General features: G+C 46.2%; 1 protein-coding gene across 1 annotated transcript in view; it reads left to right on the plus strand.

Annotated features, from left to right (window-relative positions):
* The first annotated feature begins 384 nt into the window (after window positions 1–384).
* Window positions 385–22,860, plus strand: part of LOC147100481 (tyrosine-protein kinase STYK1) — a 100,403-nt gene continuing 77,927 nt past the window's right edge. Inside the window, exons 1-3 of the mRNA XM_085966776.1 lie at window positions 385–751; window positions 4,404–4,480; window positions 9,661–9,885. The gene's annotated coding sequence lies outside the window, so the exon portion shown is untranslated. The remainder of the gene's footprint in view (window positions 752–4,403; window positions 4,481–9,660; window positions 9,886–22,860) is intronic.

The following is a 22,860-nucleotide window of genomic DNA, read 5'->3' on the forward strand; positions in this document are numbered from 1 at the left end:
GGAGAGGGAGCACGCGGTGGACAGCCTGAGGCCTTCCCCAACTGATGGGGTCCATGGGATGTTAAACTACATGAAAATGCAATTTAGTTTTATGTTGGGCTTCTTTGAGTTTGATTGGACCATTTGGTGGTACCTCCGCAGATTGAGGAAGCACTTGTTTTCTGGCCCAGTGCCAACCCTTTTTGGTCCAATTAAAACAGTTCCAGACAGGAGTTTCTGTCTGGCACCAAAATAAGAAATAATGATCCCAAGCTGCAATCCAACGGGGTTTGTAATTGCAACGTGGATTCAAAGGTCACTCCCTTAATTTGATTTTTGATCGACGGATTACCACAAATATGAGTTAATGGGGTGATTGTGCTACTCAAAGGCTCCAGATCCACACCCTTGCATTGTGCGTCACATCCTCCAGCAGGTGAGCCGAGCCATGGGGACCTCCCCCGCCCACAGCCTCACCTTTGCTGCTCTGCTCAGCCAGGTGCTGAACCTTTCCAATGGGATAAACTACAGCCAGATAAAGAAAGGGAGCCGAACAAGGAGCAATTCAGAACAAGTGTCAGCAATGTACATCTCCAACGGCAGACTCTGCCGTGAAAATTAACACAGCTTCAGTAATAGTAATCCAGTGTTGGATTTCCAGGGCGCCTTGGTTCAAGCGATGGGGAGGGACAGGAATGCCCGGCTCCCTGGACACGGCTGCAGGCTATACTGAGAAGCCGCTGACTGTGGCTACCTCTCCCTCCGAGACCCGGTACTGTTACATGCTGCTTTCTCAATTTAAAAAAAATGCAAAGTTTGGCACTTGTGGATCTGTGAATTAAAATAAGCAACGTGTTCCCTCCCCTTAGCCTGGCCATTGAAACCTGCCCAGAGGATGCAACTCCATCCCTTACACCTCGTTCCTCAAAGTTCAATCTTGAGGCTCTGAACAGCCACTGTCCATTTTTATTTATTTTTTGCGCTGATTTCTGTTTTTTCTCGGAGATGCGACTGAGAAATGCTAAATTTGCCGGATGTGTGGGAGATTTCCATATTCCATTTGTAAAGTTTCGGATCAGATTGCTGCCCCTACTCCGTGTCTGTCTGAGTGCGCGGGCTTTCAATTGGAAATACCTCAAAATGTGAAGAATTTCACGGTCTGATCACTCGGGGCCACCAAGGAGCCTCTTACCAGAGATCGCAGTCCAGTGGGACACATCCCCAAAAAAGAGAAAATGCTGGAAACACTCCCAGGGCAGGTAAAGCACGGGTTAGTACAGAGTAAAGCTCCCTCTACACTGTCCCATCAAACACTCCCAGGGCAGGTAAAGCACGGGTTGGATACAGAGTAAAGCTCCCTCTACACTGTCCCATCAAACACTCCCAGGGCAGGTACAGCATAGGTTAGATACAGAGTAAAGCTCCCTCTACACTTTCCCCATCAAACACTCCCAGGGCAGGTACAGCACGGGGTTAGATACAGAGTAAAGCTCCCTCTACGCTGTCCCCATCAAACACTCCCAGGGCAGGTACAGCACGGGTTAGATACAGAGTAAAGCTCCCTCTACACAGTCCCCATCAAACCCTCCCAGGGCAGGTACAGCACGGGTTAGATCATCTTCTTAGACAGTCCCTTGGAAGTGAGGATGACTTGCTTCCATATTAAAAATGAATTCGCAGGTGACTGATGAGTCCAATGTGGGACCTACAGTCTCTGTCACAGGTGGGGCAGATGGTGCTTGGGTTACGTGCGCTCCTTCTGCTGTTTGCGCTTGGCTTCCACTTGCTCCCGGCAAAGAGACTCGAGGTGTTCAGCGCCTTCCCAGATGCTTCTCCTCCACTTTGTGCGGTCTTGGGCCAGGGATTCCCAGGTATCAGTGGGGGTGTTGCACTTTTTCAAGGAAGCTTTGGGGGTGTCCTTGAAGCGTTTCCTCTGCCCACCTGTGGCTCTCTTGCCGTGTCGGAGCTCCGAGTAGTGTGCTTGTTTTGGGAGTCTCGTATCGGGCATGCGGACGATGTGACCCATCCATCGGAGCTGATCGAGCGTGGTCAAAGCTTCGATGCTGGGGATGTTGGCCTGAACGAGATCACTGACGTTGGTGCGCCTATCCTGCCAATGGATTTGCAGGATCTTGTGGAGGCAGCGTTGGTGGTACCTCTCCAGTGCTTTGAGGTGCCTGCTGTACATGGTCCATGTCTCTGAGGCATACAGCAGGGTGGGTATCACTGCTGCTCTGTAGCCCATGAGCTTAGTGCCAGGTTTGAGGTCCTGGTCTTCAAACACTCTCTTCCTCAGGCGACCGAAGGCTGCACTGGCACATTGAAGGTGGTGTTGGACTTCGTCATCGACATCTTCCCTTGTTGACAGTAGGCTCCCGAGGTATGGAAAGTGGTCCACGTTGTCCAAGGCCTTGTCGTGGATTTTGATAATCAGGTGGCATTACTGTGTGGCGGGGGCAGGTTGGTAGAGGACCTTTGTCTTACGGATGTTTAGTGTAAGGCCCATGCTCTCCTACGCTTCGGTGAAGGTGTTGATGATGGTTTGGATTTTGACCTCCGAGTGAGCGCAGACGCAAGCGTCGTCTGCATACTGTAATTCGACGACAGAGGATGGGACGACCTTGGATCTGGGCTGGAGGTGACGGAGGTTGAACAGTTTCCCGTTTGTTCTGTAAATTAGCTCCACTCCAGCTGGGAGCTTACTGAGGGTGAGATGGAGCATTGCAGCAAGGAAGATCGAGAAGAGCATTGGTGCGATGACACAGCCTTGCTTGACCCCGGTCCGTACGTGAATTGGGTCTGTGGTGGAACCATTGGTCAGGATCATGGCTTGCATGTCGTTGTGAAGCAGGCGGAGGATAGTGACAAACTTTTGAGGGCAGCCGAATTTGAAGAGGACACTCCATAATCTCTCATGGTTGACAGTGTCGAAGGCCTTTGTGAGATCAAAGAAGGCCATGTACAGTGGTTGGTGTTGTTCCCTGCATTTCTCTTGTAATTGACGTGCGGTGAAGATCATGTCCATTGTGCCCCTTAGTGGGCGGAATCCGCACTGTGACTCTGGGAGGAGCTCTTCGGCCACTGGGAGAAGGCGATTGAGGAGGATTCTTGCGATGACTTTCCCTGTGGCAGATAGCAGGGAAACTCCTCTGTAATTACCGCAATCGGACTTGTCACCTTTCTTGAAGATGGTCACAATTACGGCATCTCTAAGATCCTCTGGCATGCTCTCCTCCTTCCAGATAAGAGAAATGAGTTCATGAATTCGTGCCAGTAGTGCTTCTCCACCATGCTTTAGTGCCTCGGCAGGGATTCCATCTGCTCCTGAGGCCTTGTTGTTCTTCAGTTGCCGGATGTCCTTTTGAACCTCATGCCAGGCTGGGGTTGTGCTGCGATGGTGGCGGGTAGCATGCTGCGGGATGGAGTTGAGGACACTCGCGTTGAAGACAGAGTCTCGGTTAAGGAGATCTTTGAAGTGCTCCTTCCAGCGGGCACTGACTGATTCCCTGTCCTTGATGAGTACCTCTCCATTCTTGGCCCACAGTGGGGTAGGACCTTGGGTGCTTGGGTCGTAGATGGTCTTGACTGCGCTAAAGAATCCACGCACGTTGTGGTTGTTGGCTAGCTGCTGGATCTCCTGCGCTTTCTCCACCCACCATCTGTTCTTTAGGTCGTGAGATTTTTGTTGGCCCTCGGCCTTCAGGCTGGAGCAGGAGCTGGGACTTGCTCTCGAGTTGTGTTAGATAGAGAGTAAAGCTCCCTCTACACTGTCCCATCATACACTCCCAGGGCAGGTACAGCACGGGCTAGATACAGAGTAAAGCTCCCTCTACACTGTCCCATCAAACACTCCCAGGGCAAGTGCAGCATAGGTTAGATACAGAGTAAAGCTCCCTCTACACTGTCCCCATCAAACACTCCCAGGGCAGGTACAGCACGGGTTAGATACAGAGTAAAGCTCCCTCTACACTGTCCCATCAAACACTCCCAGGCAGGTACAGCACGGGTTAGATACAGAGTAAAGCTCCCTCTACACTGTCCCATCAAACACTCCCAGGCAGGTACAGCACGGGTTAGATACAGAGGAAAGCTCCCTCTACACTGTCCCATCAAACACTCCCAGGGCAGGTACAGCATGGGTTAGATACAGAGTAAAGCTCCCTCTACACTGTCCCCATCAAACACTCCCAGGCAGGTACAGCACGGGTTAGATACAGAGTAAAGCTCCCTCTACACTGTCCCATCAAACACTCCCAGGGCAGGTACAGCATGGGTTAGATACAGAGTAAAGCTCCCTCTACACTGTCCCATCAAACACTCCCAGGGCAGGTACAGCACGGGTTAGATACAGAGTAAAGCTCCTACACTGTCCCAGGCCGAAGGGTCACCGACCTGAAACGCTAACTCTCTTTCTCTCCCCACAGATGCTGCCTGACCCGCTGAGTGTTTGCAGTATTTCCTGTTATTTTATTCCAGGCTTTCATTTTGCTTGTGACATATGGTAAGTTGCACAGACCCTGTTGGGAACATACTGCAGGGTTTTGAGATTCATGTCACAGTGAGATTGAACCTTGGGCACTTCACCATCTGACTGCCTCCCAGGCATAGCTCGGGGCGGTTCCTGCCCCATTTTCCAGGGAGATGGTTGAGATTGGCCGGGGTTGCTATTGGCAGCCTTTCGCAATCGAATTGTGCGGCGTGTAATGTGTATGTAATTGACATGAGTTAATTTCCAGGCAATTCACGCCCATGGATAAAGTTTAATGTTGCTTGTGCCCCCACCCCCCTGTGTTTTCCCCCAAATCACCACAACTAATAGAGGGTTTAATATCAAGTAAGGTATTGAAGGAAAAGAGTCGGTACCGATAGATGAAGTACATATAACTGGAGGTAGAAGCCGCGAGTGAACCTCCTGACATTGCACAGGCTGGGCTGGGAGCAACGGATGGAGTTGACGCAAGTCCCGAGGACTGGACCGGTTCAAGATTAAAGGTGGGGTTGGTGGGAGGTTTCCTGCAGTCCCCTGACAGCAGTGGCTGACGAAAACCGTAATGAAGATTTGGGCTGTAGAAGGTTGGGATCGTTTCGGGTCCGCTGAAAGGGAAGGCAGATCAATCGGAATATTATGGAACAGTCCGGTAGGTGAGCTGCATTCTTCCCAATTGTGCTGGGATGTTGTTGGAAACCCGAATATTGCCATGAATGAACTATAGGGAGCAAGAGATGAATTCATTATAGGAACAGAAGGAGCCTCTTTGATTTTGTACCTGTGCAGTAGCTTTTAGTGATTTGTGTACATTGACACCCAAATCCCTTTGCTCCCCCACAGCTTTTAGTCTCACCATAATAAAATATTCCAATTTGTCTTTCTCAGATGCGAAACACTTCCCTGCATTGAAGTCCATCTGCCATAATTTGACCCACTCAATTAGTCTATTTATGTTCCATTGTAACTTACCCCTCTCATCAACACTGCTTACTGTGCATCCTAATTTGGTGTCATCTGCAAACTTGTATATACAACTGTCTAATCCTTCATCCTGAGGTTAGTGGTGCAGTTGGTGGGATACGGTATCTGAAGATGTATTCACTGACCATGACCACTGGTGTAAGATAATTAAACTTCTTCCATGTCGTTGGAGCTATACTCCTGGCATTGACCTCCTCCGCTGTCTCCTGCCACTGCCTTCTGAGCATGTGTCTGGCGGACCCGACCCACCCACCCCCCCCCCCCCCCCCGCTGTGCGTACAGGGCATCTCTTCTTTCCACCTCTTTAACCAAGACCTCCAGTGCAGCGTCTGAAAACCTTGGCCCGCTCTCACATGGTCAGCCATTCTTCATGCTTTCCCAGGTCAGATTCACTTGTAGAACGAGTTCCAGCTCCTGCTCCAGCCACAATACACCTCCCCTTTAAGAAGTGCAGGCTAGCTTTAAGTATTGCTAGCCACTCAAAATGAAAGTATAGTGAACAGTGAGGAGGATAGAGGACAGACATGTGGCAGATGAAATTTTATGCAGAAAAGTGTGAAGTGATACATTTTGATAGGAAGAATGAGGAGAGGTAAAAGAAACTAAAGGGTACAATTCTAAAGGGGGTGCATGTACAGAGAGACCTGGGAGTATATGTGCACAAATCATTGCAGGTTGAAAAAGCAGTTAAAAAAGCATACAGGATCCTGGGTTTCATAAACAGAGGCAGAGAGTACAAAAGCAAAGAAGTTGTGATGAACCTTTATAAAACACTGGTTCGGCCTCAACTGGAGTATTGTGTCCAATTCTGGGCAGCACACTTTAGGAAGGATGTTAAGGCCTTAGAGAAGGTGCAGAAAAGATTTACAAGAATGATTCCAGGGATGATGGACTTCAGTTACATGGATAGACTGGAGAAACTGGGGTTGTTCTCCTTAGAGCAGAGAAGATTGAGAGGAGATTTGATGGAGGTGCTCAAAATCATGAGGGGTCTAGACAGTAGATAGAGAGAAACTGTTCCCATTGGCGGAAGGGTCGAGAACCAGAGGACACAGATTTAAGGTGATTGGCAGAAGAACCAAAGGCGACATGGGTAAAAACCTTTTTACTCAGTGGTTATGATCAGGAATGCACTGCCTGAAAGGGTGGTAGAGACAGATTCAATCGTGGCTTTCAAAAGGGAATTGGATAAGTACCTGAAGGGAAAAAAATTCACAGGGCTACGGAGAAAGGGCGGGGGAGTGGGACTAGCTGAAGTGCTCCTGCAGAGAGCCGGCACGGGCTGGATGGGCCGAATAGCCTCCTTCTGTGCTGTAACCATTCTATGATTCTATGATATTGGGCCCCCTGCTGATGCGTGCAGCCAGTGAACAGTGCGGGGGAGCGCTGGCTGCATGCAGAAATCCTGATGATGAGTGGGCAGCATGAAGTTGGCGTGCTGCCTGCATTCACTGAATGGGCGCAGGTTAATTGCACTTCACCATCCCTGCACCCATTTTCGGGGGCAATCCAATTTAAACCTTGGCTCCTTGCTGATCTATGGGTGCAGTTACCTGTCCACACTTGTATTGTGGAGTTTATTGACTGCCACCATAATTGTTGTTTTGAAATGTCTCTGAGATTGTTCTGGTTTTTCACTCTTCTGCCTTTTCATTTGTGTCAACAAAATTCCTGGGGGGGGCCTCCTTATCTGGGCAGAGCCCACTTTTCAGTTTAACGTTCTCCCACCTCCAATATGGAGGGAAAAAGGGGGAAAGTAAGTGGTGGTTTTCTTTTGAGAAATGAGAGAGAGATTTGGTGGGAAGCAAAGTAAAATCTAAAATTAAAAATAAAACTGAGACAAAATTAGGAAAAGGGGCAACAATCGAGGAGAATTGAACTTCAATAGAACATTTTTATAGATTGGGATTTGCATTCGATAAATTACTGTAATGTGTGTTTAGTTTTCAATGTGAGCCCAGGAGGCAGTCATTTCCCTGGATTTGCTGTCGGTCCAAGGCTTAAATCTCTATCTGTTGTTTTAAGCTTTATTTAGTAAGGTGGCTGATTAAAAATCTGACTTTGGTAATGACCGTCTCTAAAGTCTGTGGCAGAATCTTTGTTTTACTTGATGTGTACAGTTCCAACGTAGCCGGGATGAATGGATGGGAGGTTGAAAAGACAAGCCAAGTTGGCTGCACCCTTTCACACTACTACATAAGAACATAAGAACATAAGAAATAGGAGCAGGAGTAGGCCAATTGGCCCCTCGAGCCTGCTCCGCCATTCAATAAGATCATGGCTGATCTGATCCTAACCGCCAATCCACTATGACAGGACTATCTCCTGAATCTAACAGCATTAGACACACGAAAACAGGAGCAGGATCAGGCTACACGGCCCCTGGGCCTGCTCCGCTACCCACAGGGCCATGCCCGATCCGAACCTAGACTCATGTCCAAATTCCTGCCCGCTCCCCGTAACCCTTAATTCCCTTTTCTTCTAGGAAACTGTCTATTTCTGTTTTAAATTTATGTAATGATGTAGCTTCGACAGCTTTTTGGGGCAGCATATTCCATGGACCTACCACCCTCTGAGTGAAGTAGTTCCTCCTCATCTCAGTTTTGAAAGAGCAGCCCCTTATTCTAAGACTATGCCCCCTAGTTCTAGTTTCACCCATCATCTGGAACATCCTCCCTGCATCCACCCGATCCAACCCCTTCATAATCTTATATGTTTCAATAAGATCGCCTCTCATTCTTCTGAACTCCAATGAGTAGAGTCCCAATCTACTCAACCTCTCCTCATATGTCCATCCCCTCATCCCCGGGATTAATTGAGTGAACCTTCTTTGTACTGACTCGAGAGCAAGTATGTCCTTTCTTAAGTATGGACACCAAAACTGTATGCAGTATTCCAGGTGCGGTCTCACCAATACCTTGTACAACTGAAGCAATACCTCCCTATTTTTATATTCTATCCCCCTAGCAATGAAAGCCAACATTCCATTGGCCTTCTTAATCACTTGCTGCACCTGCATACTAACCTTTTGAGTTTCGTGCACCAGGACCCCCAGATCCCTTTGTACTTCAGTACTTTCCAGTTTCTTGCCATTAAGATAATAACTTGCTCTACGATTTTTCCTGCCAAAGTGCATAACCTCACACTTTCCAGTATTGTATTCCATCTGCCAAATCTCTGCCCACTTACTTAGCCTGTCTATGTCCCCTTGCAGGTTTTTTATGTCCTCCTCACTCACTACTTTCCCTCCCATCTTAGTATCATCTGCAAACTTTGATGTGTTACACTCGGTCCCCTCCTCCAAATTGTTAATATAGATTGTAAAGAGTTGGGGACCCAGCACTGACCCCTGCGGAACACCACTGGTTACTGATTGCCAGTCTGAATATGAACCATTTATCCCAACTCTCTGCCTTCTGTTAGATAGCCAATCCTCTATCCATGCCAGAATATTACCCCCAATCCCGTGATTTTTTATCTTAAGCAATAATCTTTTGTGTTCTTGCTCAATATGTTGTGTGTTTTTTGCACTTTGAAACTATTCAGTGTTTTAGTTAGTCATGCTAAAGATGATATTTCTGTACACCCATAAGCCTGTTGATTTTGTTCTTCGTAAATGAAGATATGAGTGGAAATAATTACATTTAGTAAGAATCATTCCTCCTTTACAAGCAGCGAATACACTGAAGGGTCACTTCAGTGTAGGCAATGTGTGCCAACAGAGCAAAGCTATTGATGTCTGATATCTTTCATTATATCTCTGAGTCAGGAGGTTGTTGGTTCAAATCCGACTCCAGAGACTTGAGCACAAAAATCTAGGCTGATGCTCGCAGTGCAGTCCGCTGCACTGTCGGAGGTGTTGTCTTTCGATGAGATGTTAAACCGAGGCGGCATCTACTCTCTCAGATGGACATAAAAGATCCCATGGCACTCTTTGAAGAAGAGCAGGGGAGTTCTTCCCAGTGTCCTGGGCAATATTATCCCTCAATCAATATTACTAAAACAGGTTATCTGGTCATTATCACATTGCTGTTTGTGAGAGCTTGCCTTGTGCAAATTGGCTGCTGCGTTTCCTACATTACAACAGTGACTACACTTCAAAAGTACTTTATTGGCTGTAAAGTACTTTGGGACATCCTGAGGTCGTGAAAAGTGCTATAGAAATGCAAGCTTCTTTCTTTCTGATGCTAATTTGCTTTTCTTATCCACAGCTGTGCCCAGGCAGTCCCTCAGGAGCATGATGCATAGTGTTCTGGTTGAACTTTGAGAAGTTCAGTTCAGCTGAGAAATATCCTGACTAAGAGGTTGGATTCATAATCTGAGCCTTGCTGAATATGTCAATTGGATCTTGCACTCTGAGCTGGTATTGTAGACACAATCGTAAACAACTCCGTGGGTCATCATCTTGATAATACGCACTGGCTATTTTCTTGAAGGTATGATTTATTCCACATGTCTTTTAGAAATTTAGCTCTGGAACAGTTCCCAAATCCAAATGGGTCTGAAATAGTCCAAAATCCAGATATTATGAAGAACGCAAATTTTGACCGATTTTAGGTGATTGAAAAAACAATGGCCGTTGTTTCTAAACAAAACGAGGTTGCACATGCACAATTGGACAACTTTTTGATTTTTTTTGTAGTATTGGCACTTATAACAGTGGAAAAATTTAATTTTTGCGTTTTGTGTTTGCTTGCCTCAATAAGCCACTCCAGGTGGTATTTGTGACTGGATCATCATGGTTAATGTGTCCATGGTATTGGATTCCCTGGCTGGTTAGTCGGTTATCTGTCTAGGATACCTCTAGTGTTCTACAGTGTTCAATTCTCTGGTTGTGTAGCTAAACTCTCTTCATTCACATTTTATATCTAAATATAAAATCTATTTAAATCATTCAGATGATCTGGATTTCAGGAAGACTGAATCTAACTCTGAATTCATTGGACTCTCTTGTGTTTCTATTCCACAACCACATTGTCGAGCTGCGGTATTGGTGATGGCATTTTCTTTTTTTATTTAGAATTGTCCCAGAGTGGCCAAATATAAGTGTCTGTGTAGTGAGTCTGCTCTGTCTAGACATTGCTTGAGTGGTGTTGGCAGCAACTATGGAGCAGACTTCAGCCTTCTCCACTGAGAGAACTGCTTGCATTCATAAATTGCAACTATGGAGAGAGATCGGCAGAAACGCCGGATAAACACGTAATTGCAATTTCTGCCGATCTTTCGCCAAAGATACGGTTGCCGATCGAGAGAACCCTCTAGGAAATTCCCGGTGTAGGAGAACGCAGTTGTTCACAATCACAACAAAGTCGCATCTTTACCTCTGTTGTCTTCCCTCAGGAACTTGTCAAGTTCCATTTTGAGGGGCTGTTGTGACTCCTTATTTGTCACTTGTTCCAGAATGCAACAACTTTCTGAAATGAAATGCATCCTGGCATCTCGTCTAACTCTGTGGATTTGATGGGCAGGACCTCTCAGCGTACTATCCTTATTTCAAATTTCCTATCTAACTGGACTGTATCCAATCACTTTATCACTTCAAAATTGTCATCTTTAATCCTGCATTTCTTCAAAGTAAATAACACTAATTCTTGGAGCCTAACTAAGAGCACAAAGATTTGGTATCATCCTGGTCTCTCTCCTCTGCTCCCTCCCAGAGCATCAATATCCTTCACCATGTAGGGGGTTCACAACGGGACTCGATACGGTGGGCACACCAGAGCCTTGTATAGCACTGAAATAACAACAGAAAATGTTGGAAACACTCAGCAGGTCAGGCAGCATCGAGGAGAGAGAAAAGACTTGTATAATACTGTTCATTTTGCATTCGGTAGTGCTAATGATGCAGCCTGAAATCCGACTTGCTCCCCGTATACCTTCCTCTCTCTGTGTACCTTTTAACGAGTGACTAACTACTACCCCCAGGTCTCTCTCTTGATGTGCTACCTTTAACCTGTACCCTGCCTAATATCAAAGTGGCTGGAACTCCCTAACCGAAACTGCATTTGTCCGCATTTAATGCCATCTGCCATACACTGGTACAGTCGCCTAAATGATTTAAATAAGCCTGATTTGTTCTGAGTTGCTAACTCCGTGCATACTTATACAGCACCACAACTCTAAGAATGGTTCTGTTTAAGCTCTTCATGAACAGCAATGGTGTACACCAGTATAGAGCCCCAAGAAGCTTATTACTAGATCTAGTCAGACCCATTCTCTTTATAACAATCCTCTGCTAATCTGATTGTCACCAGCTGCCTATCCAGCAGAATAATACTCCTATAATCCCATGAAGTCTAATTTTTCCTAAAGGCAGCCCGTGAAATACTTTATTAACCATTTTTTGGCAGTCAAGTTACACGCCTATCTTCATCCACTATTCTAGTCACTTCCTCCAAGAACACTTGATTCTGTGTGTGTCGTGGTTTAATAGCCTAATGATGCACATTAATTATTTCTAGCACTTAGGTGATTATTTTTCCAGACACATACATCTGATGGTAGTCAACAGTATTGGGTTTGTAAACTTCATTCTGATTTAATTCGAACAAAGCCAGAAAATGAGAGACTCTCTCAGTAGGCAGTTGGAGAAGCAGCTTTGAGAGTGATACCTTTCGTACAAGAACCTATTCTTTTAAGCTAAGAAAATACAAAATGAGAACTCAAACTATAGACAAAAATACCCTGCTCTTGTCACAGTCTCTGAACAGAGATGAACCAATGCAGGAACTATTGAGTTTTGAGATGTGCACATAATTCATTGTGTCCTGTCGCCCAGTGGCACCAGTTGTACTTGTTGCTTCTATCAGCGTACCAGGGACTGCCACAATCTTGTTTAATTTTACAAAACTAATTGATGGCTTGAGCAATTCTCGTACTCTGATGCACCAAGGTAAGCAACCAAAACATTATTTGAAATTTCAGCTGTGGTGGTTGATTATTAATGGGTATTTTACAGCTTCCAGGAAAGGTGCAATGTCATTGTTTAAACACTTTTGTATAAAATATGACCAAATGACCTAAAGGGGATGGGTTTATTTGTCAAAGAAAAATAAAGATTCTTTCTTTCCTTTTATGAAGCTTCATGTTTTGTTGATCAGAAAGGGGAGGGGTTTCCTTATCACCCAGTTTTGTATTAAAGCCTTCCCCAATGAGATTTGTTTTCTTAATGTGATCATGGGCTGTAGCAATTTGCACACTTTCTCCCCTGTTCTTCACCCTGTTCCCACATCCCTGGTGCACAAGAATGTCTCTGTTTTTGAACAGGGAAACCAGAACCAATGGGCATGAAGCATCAGTTTATAAAAATATAATTTAATATTACGATTGTTGATTCTTCCACATTCATTCAAACCACAAGAAAGGATGGATCCCACCTGAAATGGGCTTGGTCAGTAGGGTAGGAAGCACATGGGAAACTGAATTTTTAACACATTGGCCTGGTGGCCTCCCCCACCCATATCATACTGTGTGCAATTTTGGACACCCCAGTATCAAACAGAAATTAATAGCACAGAGAGAGTACAGCGTAGATTGATTGGGGGGATACTAGGGATGAGGAAAGGCATGAGATACTGGGAGGATTTCATTAGAGCAGAGAAGGCTAGGAGGAGATTTAATAGAGGTTTTTAAAACTCTGAAGAGCTTTGCTAGGATGAATAAGGAAAGATTATTTCCTCTGGTTGTTGGAACGTAACAAGAGGTTGTCAATTGAAAATTGTCACTAAGAGTCCGGAAAGAGTTTGGGGGCTGGGGGAAGAGATCTTTTAGTGCAGAGAGTTGTTAAAGAAACATAGAAACATAGAAGATAGGAGCAGGAGTAGGCCATTTGGCCCCTCAAGCCTGTTCCGCCATTCAATGAGATCATGGCTGATCATCCAAACTCAGTACCCTGTCCCTGCCTTCTCCCCATATCCCTTGATCCCTTTAGCCTTAAGAAATATATCTAACTCCTTCTTGAATATATTTAATGAATTGGCCTCAACTGCCTCCTGTGGTAGAGAATTCCACAGGTTCACCACTTGCTGGGTGAAGAAATTCCTCCTCATCTCTGTCCTAAATGGCTTACCCCTTATCCTTAGACTGTGCCCCCTGTTTCTGGACTCCCCCGCCATCGAGTATAACAACTGCATCAAGACATCCTTGTTCCTGTACTCACATCCTCTTGCTACGAAGGCCAACATACCATTTGCCGCCTTAACCGCCTGCTGCACCTGCATGCTTACCTTCATGGAATACTTTACTTCGGGAGTAGTTGAGGCAGAAACTATTGCCTAGCCATTGAAAAGAAATCATCTGCCTTTTGAAGGGGATTACTTTTACATTAAAGAAAGTACATTCCATATAATTCAAGCCCTGTGATTTTTCAGTCCCCTGTTTGATTTGCTGCTGATAATTACCAATAGAGGCTTTGTTTGAAATTGTTCTCGTATAACTCGTCATCAAAGATTGTATTTTCAAAATTTTGTCAAGAAGGGTGTGAATCGTGCTCCGTTCAGCTAGACAAATGTGTACTATATCTTTATGGACTGAAGTGCTGGACTTCTTTCTGGGTCTTACTGCTTCTGTGCATTTTCATACTAGTAAATTTATCAAACTACCAGTTTTAGCCTGAATGCAGCTACCTAAATCCTGTCCCACACCGAGCCATCTCTCCCATCTTTGCAAACCTATAGTAGCTCGCTGTCCCCTCAACATATTAAATGTAAAGTCTTCATCTTCCAATCTCTCCATGGCCTTGCTCCACTGCAACCTTTTCCTGGTTTGCTTTCTCTCCCAAACCCTTTGGTCTTCCAATCCTGGCCTTCCCATTGATTCCCCTTGCCTTCATGCCACCATTGAGGTAGAGCTTTGAACTGCCTTGTCCCTCTTTTCGGGAACCCCCTAGCTAAACTCTCAGCACTTTGCTTCTCTCTTTTCCTTTAAAATCTTCTTGAAGGCCATCTTTATGTCATGGTGTGGAGAGGCCGGAGTTGGACTGGGGTGGACAAATGTAAGAAGTCACACAACACCAGGAGGCCACCTTTATGTCATGGTGTGGAGATGCCGGAGTTGGACTGGGGCAGACAAATGTAAGAAGTCACACAACACCAGGTTATAGTCCAACAGCTTTATTTGAAATCACAAGCTTTCGGAGCGCTGCTCCTTCTTCAGGTGAAATGGAGAAATGCATAAAGACACAGCTTATATAGTCAGAGAACACTGCCAGATGATTACAGGTAATCTTTACAACTGCCATTTATCACACCTCGGCAGAGAGATAATCACAGCAATCAAAGGTGTGAATGGTGTCCAAACAGGTCAGTCAGGAAAACATTACATCAAAGAACAATGAGGTGGGGTCACAAGGGGTCAAATATTGCAGATGCTGGGGTCTGTATGAAAAACAAAAAAACAGACAAAAAACATTTTTTTTGCTGGAAATCACAGCAGGTCCGGCCGCATCTGTGTGGAGAGAACAAGCCAATGTCGACTCGAGTCTGGATGATCCTGCGTCAGGTGGGGTTACATGTAGCGTGACATGAACCCAAGATCTCGGTTGAGGCCGTCCTCATGGGTGCGGAACTTGGCTATCAGTTTCTGCTCGACGATTTTGCATTGTCGTGTGTCTCGAAGGCCGCCTTGGAGAATGCTTACCCGAAGATCGGAGGCTGAATGTCCTTGACTGCTGAAGTGTTCCCCGACTGGGAGGGAACACTCCTGCCTGGTGGTTGTTGTGCGGTGTCCGTTCATCCGTTGTCACAGTGTCTGCATGGTCTCGCCGATGTACCATGCTCCGGGGCATCCTTTCCTGCAACGTATGAGGTAGACAACGTTGGCCGAGTCACATGAGTATGTACCATGTACCTGGTGGGTGGTGTCCTCACGTGTGATGATGGTATCTGTGTTGATGATCTGGCATGTCTTGCAAGGGTTGTGTGGTGTCGTGGTCGCTGTTCTCCTGAAAGCTGGGTAATTTGCTGCGCACGATGGTCTGTTTGAGGTTAGGCGGCTGTTTGAAAGCGAGTAGTGGAGGCATGGGGATGGCCTTAGCGAGGTGTTCGTCGTCATTGATGACATGTTGAAGGCTGCGAAGAACATGGCGTAGTTTCTCCGCTCCGGGGAAGTACTGGACGACGAAGGGTACTCTGTTGGTTGTGTCCCGTGTTTGTCTTCTGAGGAGGTCGGTGCGATTTTTCGCTGTGGCCCATCGGAACTGTCGATCGATGAGTCGAGCGTCATATCCCGTTCTTACAAGGGCGTCTTTCAGTGTCTGTAGGTGTCCATCGCGTTCCTCCTCGTCTGAGCAGATCCTGTGTATTCGCAGGGCTTGTCCATAGGGGATGGCTTTTTTAACGTGGTTAGGGTGGAAGCTGGAGAAGTGAAGCATCGTGAGGTTGTCCATGGGCTTGCGGTAGAGTGAAGTGCTGAGGTGTCCGTCTTTGATGGAGATTCGTGTGTCCAAGAATGAAACCGATTCTGAGTAGTAGTCCATGGTGAGTTTGATGGTGGGATGGAACTTGTTGATGTTATCGTGTAGTCTTTTCAGTGATTCTTCGCTGTAATGTTTTCCTGACTGACCTGTTGGATTTGTTAAAGGCAAATCGTGTTTGACTAACTTGGAGTTCTTTGAAGTAACGGAAAAGGTTGATGAGGGTACAGGAAACTTTGTGATATCCGGCACCGACGGGACCGAGCTGTTGCCGTCCCATCAAAACTACCGGACAAACCAACGCTAATGTTAAAATATACGGAAGCTTTTGAACTCCGTATCTAGCAACAAACCCTGTTGCTTCTAAACAGTCGGCCGTAGCTTGCAAGCATCTCTAGCTAAGCAACAGCTTTAGCTAGACCTTGCAAAGCCTGACTAGTGGGGAAAAAAAAGCAACGACAAGAAAAAAAACGTACTGAACCGACTCCTGAATTTTGCTGGTGGCTCGAGCATTCCGGACAGTTAACCTCCGGATAAACCAAAGTTTCCTGTAGTTTGGTTGATATGCATATGGACTTTCAAAAGGCTTTTGACAAAGTACCACGTAATAGACTTTAGTAACATTAAAGCCCATGGAATTAAAGGGACAGTGGCAGCATGTAACTGGATGTAACTGGTAAAATAGATAAAGGAGAACCAGTGGATGTGGTGTATTTGGACTTTCAGAAGGCTTTTGATAAGGTCCCGCATAAGAGATTAGCGTGTAAAGTTAAGGCACATGGGATTGGGGGCAAGGTATTGACTTGGATAGAGAACTGGTTGGCGGACAGAAAGCAAAGAGTTGGAATAAACGGGTCGTTTTCCGAGTGGCAGGCAGTGACTAGTGGGGTACCGCAAGGATCGGTCCTAGAACCCCAGCTGTTCACAATATATATTAATGATCTGGACGAGGGAATTGGATGTAATATCTCCAAATTTGCAGACGACACAAAGCTGGGTGGGAGGGTAAGCTGTGAGGAGGATGTTGTGAAACTCCAGTACGATTTGGACAGGTTGGGTGATTGGGCAGAAACATGGCAAATGCACCATAATGTGGATAAATGTGAGGTTATCCACTTTGGTGGCAAAAACAGGAAGGCAGATTATTATTTGAATGGCAATAGATTGGGAGAAGGGGAAGTGCAAAGGGACCTGGGTGTTCTTGTGCACCAGTCGCTGAAGGTAAGCATGCAGGTGCAGCAGGTGGTTAAGAAGGCAAATGGTATGTTGGCATTCGTAGCAAGAGGGTTCAAGTACAGGAACAAGGATGTCTTGCTACAGTTGTACAGGGCCTTGGTGAGACCACACCTTGAGTATTGTGTGCAGTTTTGGTCGCCTTACCTGAGGAAGGACGTTCTTGCCATGGAGGGAGTGCAGCGAAGATTCACCAGGCTGATACCTGAGATGGCAGGAATGACGTATGAGGAGAGATTGTGTCGATTGGGCTTATACTCACTGGAGTTTAGAAGATTGAGAGGGGATCTCATCAAAACCTATAAAATTCTGTCAGGCCTGGACAGACTAGATGCAGGAAGGATGTTTCTGATGGCCGGGGAGTCCAGAACCAGGGGTCATAGTCTAAGGATAAAGGGTAAGCCATTTAGGACAGAGATGAGGAGGAATTTCTTCACCCAGAGAGTGGTGAACCTGTGGAATTCTCTACCACAGAGGACAGTGGAGGCCAGTTCATTAAATAATATTCAAGAAAGAGTTGGATATATTTCTTAAGGCTAAAGGGATCAAGGGATATGGGGAGAAGGCAGGGACAGGGTACTGAGTTTGGATGATCAGCCATGATCTCATTGAATGGCGGAGCAGGCTCGAAGGGCCGAATGGCCTACTCCTGCTCCTATCTTCTATGTTTCTATGGATACAACATTGGTTAAGGGGCAGAAAATAGAGCGTGGTGGTGAGCGGTTGTTTTTCAGACTGGAGTGAAGTAAACAGTGGTGTTCCCCAGGGGTCAGTATTGGGCCCATTGATCTTTTTGATGTGACCTGGAATTGGGTATACAGGGCACAATTTCAAAGTTAGCAGATGACACAAAACTCGGAAATGTAGTAAACAATGAGGATAGTGATGGACTTCAGGAGGACAGATTGGTGAAGTAGGCAGACCCATGGCAGATGAGATTTAATACAGACAAGTGTGAAGTGATACATTTTGGTGGAAGAATGAGGAGAGGCGGCAATATAAACTAAATGGTACAATTTTAGAGGGGGTGCAGGAACAAAGAGACCTGGGGGTGTACGTACACAAATCATTGAAGGTAGCAGGACAAGTTGAGAAGGCTGTTAAAACGCATATAGGATCCTTGGCTTTATTAATAGAGTACAAAAGCAAGGAGGTTATACTAAACCTTTATATAACACCGGTGGCTGTGGCTCTTAACTTTTAGGCGTCTGGCTCCTTCCAGGCTACTGCTGGAGATAGAAGCAACATCTCGCAGTTTGCAGTACACTTCTGCATAAAGGAGGTCACTGAGGCTCTCTATACATAGAGAGACAGCTTAATCTAATTCCCTCTTGCCCGCGACAAGTAGGTGGGGTGAGCATGAAGGTTTGCTCGGATTGCAGGCTTCCCCATGGTGCAGGGTGCCATTGACTGCTCACACATTGCCTTGCGTGCGAACTGGGCCATTTTCATGAACCGAATGGATTCCACTCCCTCGGTGTGCAGCTGGTGTGCGACCACTGGCAGCGTATCATGCAGGTGAATGCCCGTTATCCTAGCAGTAGTCACGATTCCTTCATTCTGCGGCAGTCCTCTGTGCCAGCTGTATTTGACCCATCACGGCAATTCAAAGGCTGGCTACTGGGCGACGAGGGTTATCCACTCATGACATGGCTCATGACTCTGGTCTGGATTCCATGTGCACAGCAGACCTACAGTGAGAGCCGTGCTGCCACAAGGAACATAAGGAGCACACCATCGGCGTCCTCAAGCAATGCTTCCGCTGCCTAGACCGCTCTGGAGGGGCCATGCAGTACTCGGCTGAGTGGGTACCACGATTTGTGGTAGTATGCTGCACAACTTGACCATTGAGGGAACAGCCCTTACCACCACCTATCAGAGGAGGAGGAAGAGGAAGGGAGGATACAATTTAGACCGCCCCTTTCTGCCCGGGCTCTACATGATCAAATTATTCATGAGCAATGCCAGTAACCTCAATAATGAGGAGCGGCGGACCTGCGAGGGAGCAGTGGGAGCGGCGGACCTGCGAGGGAGCAGTGGGAGCGGCGGACCTGCGAGGGAGCAGTGGGAGCGGCGGACCTGCGAGGGAGCAGTGGGAGCGGCGGACCTGCGAGGGAGCAGTGGGAGCGGCGGACCTGTGAGGGAGCCGCGGGAGCGGTGGCAGAATTCAAGAGAGATGTCACAGTACAGAAAGTGACGCTGACGCAGGGGAAGCAGCTGATTAGGTGAGTATGGCCAGGTGAGTATTTATACTACTCTATAGTTTGAGAGTTAAGGTTAATAGTTTATAAAGTTTAAAAGGTCTTAATTTTGTGGTTTATAGTTGCTAAGGTCTCTGTGTATCGGGGAGTGCTAGGAAACAAGGGCCCTTGAATATATCATTTAATTGTAGTGTAATTAGTGGTATTGATCTGATTTAATTTAATTTCAATTAATTAAAGGGTAAGTCATGGCAGGACAGCTCGGCCCTGTGGCATGCTCCTTCTGCACTATGTGGGAAATCAGGGACACTTCCTGTGTCCCTGATGACCATGTGTGCAGGAAGTGTATCCAGCTGCAGCTACTGACAGACCGCATTGCGGCGCTGGAGCTGCGAATGGATACATACTGGAGCATTCGCGATGCGGAGGATGTCGTGGATATCACGTTTAATCAGTTGGTCACACCACAGGTAAAGGCTGCACAGGCAAGAAGGGAATGGGTGACCGCCAGGCAGAGTAGTAGGCGCAGGCAGATAGTGCAGGGGTCCCCTGTGGCCATCCCCCTCTCAAACAGATATACCGCTTTGGATATTGTTGAGGGAGATGGCTTATCGGGGGAAGGCAGCAGCAGCAGCCAACATCCTGGCTCCGTAGGTGGTTCTGCTGCACAGGATGAGAGGAAAAAGAGCGGGAGAGCTATAGTAATAGGGGATTCTATTGTAAGGAGAATAGATAGGCGTTTCTGCAGCCGCAAACGAGACTCCAGGATGGTATGTTGCCTCCCTGGTGCAAGGGTCCAGGATGTCTCGGAGCAGCTGCAGGGCATTCTGGGGGGGGGGGGTGAACAGCCAGTTGTCGTGGTGCATATAGGTACCAACGATATAGGTAAAAACCTGAAGTGAGGTCCTAAAAGCTGAATATAGGGAGTTAGGAGGTAAATTTAAAAAATAGGACCTCAAAGGTAGAAATCTCAGGATTGCTACCAGTGCCACATGCTAGTCAGAGTAGAAATAGAAGGATATTTCAGATGAATACGTGGCTAGAGGAATGGTGCAAGGGGGAGGGATTCAAATTCCTGGGACATTGGAACTGATTCTGGGGGAGGTGGGACCAGTACAAACTGGACGGTTTGCACCTGGGCAGGAGCGGGACCGATGTCCTTGGGGGAGTGTTTGCTGGTGCTGTTGGGAAGGGTTTAAACTAAAATGGCAGGGGGTTGGGAACCTGTGCAGGGAGACAGGAAAGGGAAACAAGGATAGAAGCAAAAGACAGGAAGGAGAAAAGCAAAAGTGGCAGTCAGAGAAATTGAGGGTTTAAATCAAACACGACCACAGTAAATAATAATTCTAAAAAGTTTAAGAGTGTTAAAAAAACAAGCCTGAAGGCTTTGTGTCTTAATGCGAGGAGCATTCGTAATAAGGTGGATGAATTAGCTGCGCAAATAGATGTAAATGGATACGATTGGGATTACAGAAACATGGCTCCAGGGTGACCAAGGCTGGGAACTCAACATCCAGGGGTATTCAATATTCAGGAAAGACAGGCAAAAAGGAGAAGGAGGTGGGGTAGCATTGCTGGTTAAAGAGGAGATTAACACAATAGTAAGGAAGGATATTAGCTCTGATGATGTGGAATCTGTATGGGTAGAGCTGAGAAATACCAAGGGGCAGAAAATGTTAGTGGGAGTTGTATACAGACCCCCAAACAGTAATGCTAAGGTTGGGGATGGCATTAAACGGGAAATTAGAGACGCGTGCAGTAAGGGCACAGCAGTTATTGTGGGTGACTTTAATCTACATATAGATTGGGCTAACCAAATTAGTAACAATACTGTGGAGGAGAAATTCCTGGAGTGTATACGGGATGGTTTCCTGGACCAATATGTCAAGGAACCAACTGGAGATCAGGCCATCTTAGACTGGATATTATGTAATGAGAGGGGATTAATTAGCAATCTTGTTGTGCGAGGCCCCTTGGGGCGGAGCGATCATAATATGATAGAATTCTTCAATAAGATGGAGAGTGAAGTATTTGACTCAGAGACTAGGGTCCTGAATTTAAATAAAGGAAACTGTGATGGTATGAGGAGCGACTTGATAAGGATGGATTGGGGAATGGCACTCAAAGGGTTGATGGTGGATAGGCAATGGCAAACATTTAAAGATCGCATGGATGAACTACAGAATTTGTTCATCCCTGCTTGGCATAAAAATAAAACAAAAATGTTGACTCAACCATGGCTAACACGGGAAATTAGGGTTAGCATAAGATCCAACGAGAGGACATAAATTGGCCAGAAAAAGCAGCAAACCTGAGGATTGGGAGCAGTTTAGGATTCAGCAAAGGAGGACAAAGGGATTAATTAAGAGGAGGAAAATAGAGTATGTGAGTAAGCTTGCAGGGAACATAAAAACTGACTGTAAAAGCTTCTCTAGAAATGTAAAGAGAAAAAGATTGGTGAAGTCAAGCGTAGGTCCCTTGCAGTCAGAATCAGGGGAATTTATAATGGGGAACAAAGAAATAGCAGATCAATTAAAGACATACTTTGGTTCTGTCTTCACAAAGGAGGACAGAAATAACCTCCCAGAGATGTCGGGGAACATAGGGTCTAATGAGAGGGAGGAACTGAATGAAATCAGTATTTGTAGGGAAATGGTGTTCAGGAAATTGACGGGATTGAAGGCCGATAAATCCCCAGGGCCTGATAATCTACATCCTAGGGTACTTAAGGAAGTGGCCCTAGAAATAGTAGATGCATTGCTGGTCATCTTCCAAAATTCTATAGACTCTGGAACAGTTCCCATGGATTGGAGGGTAGCTAATGTTACTCCACTATTCAAAAAAGGTGGTAGAGAGAAAACGGGGAATTACAGACCGGTAAGCCTGTCATCGGTAGTGGGGGAAAATGCTAGAGTCCATTATAAAAGATGTAATAGCAGAGCACTTGGAAAACAGTGACAGGATTGGACAAAGTCAACATGGATTTACAAAAGGTAAATCGTGCTTGACTAATCTGGAATTTTTTGAGGAAGTAACTGGTAGAATAAATAGATAAGGGAGAACCAGTGGATGTGGTGTATTTGGACTTTCAGAAGGCTTTCGATAAGGTCCCGCATAAGAGATTAGCGTGTAAAGTTAAGGCACATGGGATTGGGGGCAAGGTATTGACTTGGATAGAGAACTGGTTGGCAGAGAGGAAGCCAAGAGTTGGAATAAATGGGTCTTTTTCCGAGTGGCAGGCAGTGACTAGTGGGGTACCGCAGGGCTCGGTCCTAGGACCCCAGCTATTCACAATATATATTAATGATCTAGACGAGGGAACCAGATGTAATATCTCCAAGTTTGCAGCTGACACAAAGCTGGGTGGGCGTGTGTGCTGTGAGGAGGATGCAGAGAAACACCAGTATGATTTGGACTGGTTGGGTGATTGGGCAGAAGCATGGCAGATGCAGTATAATGTGGACATATGTGAAGTTATCCACTTCGGTGGTAAAAACAAGACGACAAATTATTATCTGAACGGCAATAGATTGGGAGAAGGGGAAGTGCAACGAGACCTGGGTGTC

Source organism: Somniosus microcephalus, chromosome 25 (genome assembly GCF_052327205.1).
Source record: "Somniosus microcephalus isolate GS21.2 chromosome 25, FLI_Smic_1.0, whole genome shotgun sequence".
Lineage (NCBI taxonomy): Eukaryota > Metazoa > Chordata > Chondrichthyes > Squaliformes > Somniosidae > Somniosus > Somniosus microcephalus.